This window comes from Teleopsis dalmanni, chromosome 1 (assembly GCF_002237135.1).
Source record: "Teleopsis dalmanni isolate 2A chromosome 1, ASM223713v2, whole genome shotgun sequence".
NCBI lineage: Eukaryota > Metazoa > Arthropoda > Insecta > Diptera > Diopsidae > Teleopsis > Teleopsis dalmanni.
In genome coordinates this window covers 225533390-225539417 of record NC_051846.1, presented here as the reverse complement: position 1 = coordinate 225539417, position 6028 = coordinate 225533390, and positions in this window count along the sequence as shown.

Here is a 6028-nt window from a genome sequence, read left to right as displayed (position 1 = left end):
ATTATATATATAATTTTTCTATAAAAAATAGAATTAAGTAAATTAATTGAAAACAATTAGTTAACAACTGATATCTGTTGATTTGCAAAAAAGAATTATCAAAGTTTCTCCTTTATAGTTATATCTGAAATAGTTTTTACATCCAGTTATTTAAATAGATATAGAAATATATATAATATATTAAAAGTTAATTCTTTATGACTAGCATATTCAAGTGATGTAATGTAATAAAAATATAATTTCAGTAATATATTTCGCATATTCTGGCGCCTAGAAAACCATAAAATCTATTCGAGCTATTGTCTTCTATCTTCGTAAAAAATTCTCATTTTATTGTGCACTGGAACTCCTTAAAAATTTTATTGCCTTTCAATTGAACTTTTCTCAAAAATCTGAATGAAAACAAGTTGTTCACATGATCTAATAAAATCTGTCAAAATACACTTAAAAGGCATGAAATCGATGGGAAAATATTTACACTAAAATACAAATACAAACGATGTGTGCATTTCTACACTTCATCTCGCCTTGCCTTTAGAAATGTTTACACAAGGATGCATATATTTTAGTGCTCGTACAACTTAATAAAAATATAATCCTTATTTGACAATTCACAGTTATGTTTTGCTGTAAGAAAGGAATCGAATCAAAAAGGATCAACAGGATGACTATGCGAATCCTCAGAAGGTACGAGTAACATCAACTAAATAAAGACATTACAATGAGTGAATTATTGCTTTCTGAACTGCCTGGTAAGCCAAGTTGCTCGGAGTGCACACACAATACAAACCAATTTATATAAATTGCCGTGTTATATATGGAGTTTATTTGTACTTATCGCCTTCTGACTGTGTCCACAAAGGATTTTGTAGTAGGTAAACGTAGGCATATATTAAGGACAACAACAAGTAGGAAACAGTAAACATGTAACCTCATGTCCTTTTGGTCAATTGCATTCAATATTTCAAAATATTCCAACGATCGTTTTTATATGTACACTTATGTATATATGTGTGTCTAGTGGAGGCTATAGAAATATGGGTTTAATATTATGTGTCGGCATTTCTATTTATGAGATGAAAGTGAATTTTCTTAATTTTTCTCTTTTCAAATTTTACGTGTAAAAATGTGGGAAAGGAAGCCAAATGACAATACTTTTGGTCTAAATATCGATCAGGGTGGCAGTAAAATTGTTCTAAATTCCAAGGAAATTTTTCGGCTCATAAGTGGATATATTTTGTGTGCTCTTCCAATGGCACAGTACGTAATATCACTGAAACTATTAGTAGTGGAGTGACATGAGAAAGTGCCAAATATCGAGTTTGATTTCAGAAATTTCTAGTTTTATTAATTATGGGATGTTTACTTGATTTAACAGAGATATTATTGTAAAGAAGTGTGATAAAAAATTGAAAGTATTTAATCATTAATAAATTAACTAATGTAAATGATTAATTTAAAATATTTTTAAATTAATTAAGTACCGATCTTCATGGTATGGTTAATAAGTAAATTTAGTAAATAATTCAATGGTACAAATATTGTACCAAAATTTTCTTTTTATTTTTACTTATTGTTTATTTTCCAAGAAAACTGATGGTCACTTTGGTTTATGAAGCTTCTAAATGTTGCATATAATTTAGTTAAAAAAACATTTACTTTACGATTAGCACAAATCTGAATATATTTCGTAAAGAAATCCTTAATGCATCTAGATAAATTATGAACAATATTAGATGCATACTTAATAATAATCACACTTTAATTAGATTACAGAAGTAACCATAACACACCTTAAAATTGTCATCCAGATTTTAGTGACGTGTATATAGTATTAAAAAAATCAACAGTACTGAAATAAAAATTTTAACATACGAACAATACAGGTGTTCTGTTCGTATAGAACCACAAAATACAGACACCAAATGAAAGTATTTATATTTCAATACTATCTATTACACATACAAAATAGCCTGACAGCTTACTGACAACCGTAATCTACTGAGATATTATACTTCTCATTATGGTCAATTTAGACATTTTATAAAATAATATCTAAATCATTTGCAGATATGAAGAATTGGTTATTTTAATACATTGACTTAAACATCTTTAAGGACTAAATTAGAACACCGCTGGAAAGTAATTTTCATTGTATGTTTTGAATATGAAATCTTTTTTAAATATCTAAGTAGGTTATATATGTAATAACTCGATTTCTGCATTAAAAACAGATTTAATACTTCAAATAAGAGTGTTTTACTTTCAAAACCATAATATGTATTGTTTCATAAAATTACTACCGCGTTGAAGTACATTTATCTTAATAAGTATCTATTATATGCATGAAAGAAATGCGGGTATTGACTATGTTATATATTGTCGCAAGTTCGTAGCTTATATCAAATATGAAAGAATATAAATATTTAAATAAAAACAGACTGCAACATGTTAAAAACTGACTTAGAGTTATTATTTAACATTGATACTTCAAACTCTTTGAGCCGCTTCAAACATATCTAAATATTTAGTTAATAAATAATACTTAGGTATAAAAAAAATATATATGTATGTATATATGTATTAACTTAATAAACTATAAACGAATGAGATAAAAGTTTAGATGACTTACATTTACTTTGTGTAATCTGACTTAAGGAGTTGTATATTATTTAACATTGATCAATTAGTCCATTCAAAAATATGTAATTAATAAATAATATCTATAAAAAATAAATACATATATGTACAGCTGGGTTTCTAAAATTTTATATATAATAATCGGAACAAAAAATGTATCTTACTGACATAATAAAGTAAATATAAATGAGATAAAAGTTTAGATGATTGACATTGACTTAACTATCCGAAAAATCGTGATGTAGAAACTCAGTAAAATAGATATCTTCATTTGAAGGAGATTACTCATCTGACAAGCAATGTTAAAACAAAAAAAATATAAGTTTATGACAAAATAATACATTTTTGTTTCACGTAAGCTTTGACATAATCTTGATTTATTTATTACAAAATCAAAGTCACGAACTCTTTAAAGGCCGCTAAATTTTTCCTCAGATAATATTTGTTAAAATATATAAAATTAAAATTTTATCAAAATCAGAAAAAATTTCAAAACAAAATATAGGACAGCCAAACCGCAAAATTAATATGCGGAAATGCCAAAGAAATTAAGTAATTACGTTGCGGGTGGCAATCACAAATGCGATAATTGTAAGAGCGTTAAAGACGAAAGACTTAAGACACAAACTTTATGCGTTCGCGCAAATCTGTTTAACTGAAACAATAAAAATCTTAAGTGAAACAACGTTTGTTTCCATTTCTTTTTATGTGAAAAGAGGAAAAAGTCGTTGACTTTAACACACAGTTTCAAAAAATCAACAATAATTTGTTTTTTTTTTTTTTGCAAAAAACGAAAACAATAACAAAGTGAATAGCGTTTTTGCAGTGCTGAACGCTGCACGGAGTAAAAAAGCGCAGGCGCTTGTGCTGATTATCCTTTAGCACGTACGCCCTAACCTTAAACATAAATACGGTGGTGTGGTCCAACTTGATATTGTATTATCGTATATAGCAGAGGCTGTCTCCTTTTATTGCCATACATATACCTATATGCAGATATATATATATAAATAAAGTACAAAAGCAACTCAAACGGACAGTCTTGGACATGAACATGAATTTTGGCTTGAGGACGGTTAAATCATTTAATAAAACCAAAATAAAGAAATTCAACAAAAAGAAGTGGTATATTAAAAAACCAAAAAAAAAAAACAAAAAAAGAAGCAAAGAAGAAAACTGTAGAAGCGAAAATCCGTGACTTCCTTTGCTGCAGGGTGTAGCGTTAGTTGGCTTCACTCACATTATTTGTATGCTAAGTGGCTGTTTTTGCTCTTATTTTTTTGCAGCTTATGATGTGTACAACAAAAACGTACAACACAGACGACAAAAGGCCACCTTCCGCCATATTATTAACTTATTTATAACAATAACGAGCTCAAACATGAGCAACGTGTACAACAAATTTACTGTGTAGATACATGTCCGTCCATATGTTTGTCCTTCTGTATCTTAGTCTGTTCAGCCCGTCCGTCTGTTTGCATTTTGCACGTACGTAACAACTCTTGTATGAATGTGTAGAATGTCTTTCCCACAGCTATTAAACCCCAAAATCTTCACCACATCAGCAAATAGCCAGCAACAAGACTTAAAGTAAAAGAATAAAACAAAAACTAAATAAAGTAAAACCTTCTTTTTGGCAGCATTGGTAAATATTATTTTATATATTTTTATTTCATTTTTTTCTTGTTTTTATTTTCGAGATGTATTGTCTGCATGCGCCGCGGCGCATTTCTGACAATGATGAGTTCACACAATACGCGCCACTAAATTGCAGATTTCTACATCTCGTTTTTTTTCCTTTGCTGGATTAAAGCGTTTTTTTTTTTTTGGCAAAGCGCGGCACGGTTTGCTTAATTCGGCTTCATCAATCACCGCATTTTATGAAGATGAAGTTGCGAACCGGACTGCAGTAGGAAGGATTACTGCAACGAAATTAATAAATGTTTTCCTTTTTCATTTTAGCTGATTTTTATTATTTCTTTTATTTTATTCAAATATCCAACAACTGAAAATTTTGCCAATTCTTTCGGGGCAAATCTTTTTTCTCCTAATCTTAATAAACAAATTCAAATAATTCATAAAAAGATATTAGATATTAGAAGGTCAATATTATGTTTGCATACATAATGAATTTCATATATCATTTATTAATTTTAGTGTAGCATAATAATATATGATTTGATGATTTGTTTGTTACTGATTGACGCCCACAACGGGAACTGATTCAGTTTATTTAAAAAAAAATTTACCAAGAATATTTTACTATATATATACTTTTTGGGTTTGAATATATATGTATGCAGCAATAATTATGGCATTCGGAACAAAATAAGCTAATCATTCTCATATATTTAGTAAATCTTAAGAGATTCAATAATTGATATTATATTTTAAAAAATATAAAATTTAATTTTGTAAATTTGTTAAAATAATTAAATCAATGTTTAATAAAATACAGCACATGATCTGGAGCTTTAGCAAGATTTATGAAAACCAACAACAAGTATTTCAACTATATATTGCGGAAAAAAAAGAAGCTAGCAATGATATAAACATGAATTAGTAAAGAAAGCTAATATATTGACACCTATGAAAATGATTAAAGTAGTATTTAAATTAATTTTAATTATTAGAATACAGACAATAAAATACTTCTAATTTCATCTTAATGGATAACTTAGCAGCAAGCCTAAACAAAAATGGACCAGTTTATTCATGATGAGGTAGAAATGCAATACATTTAAAATATGTAGAAGCTTATCGATTTGTATTTAGAGCACATAGAAAATATAAACAAACAAAATTTAATATTATTAGCAAATATAAAAAAATATCAAGTTAGTACTAGGATTGCTTATATTAAATCTGATTTTAATATATAAATTGAAATATTATTCCCACACCTTATTTATATGCATATACACATTTATCTATAACGTATTAAAGTAATGATTCAATTTATATATTTAACAAAAGATTTATTATCAAAAATAGGCAATTCAATGTACTTTCCAGCGGTGTTCTAATTTAATCCTACAGGATTTTTTAGTCAATGTACTAAAATAACTAATTGTTTACATTTAGATATAATTTCGATATAAATTTATAAAATGTCTACATCATACATAAGGAGAAGCATAATTTGTATAATATCTCAATAGATTACGTCTATTAGAACGCTCTAAGTTGATATTGTATGTGTAATAGATGTTGATGGGGTGTATACACTTCATCCAAATCACCATGAAGTTTTTGTTTTGGGAGTGGTTTTACTTAAAAGGCAGCGAAACTCATATGGAAGAGTTATATTATATATGAGGGCAAAAATTCGATTCTTCTGTATGCTTATCTCGTAGCTATGTTTGACTAATAATTGTTTTTTTTTTTT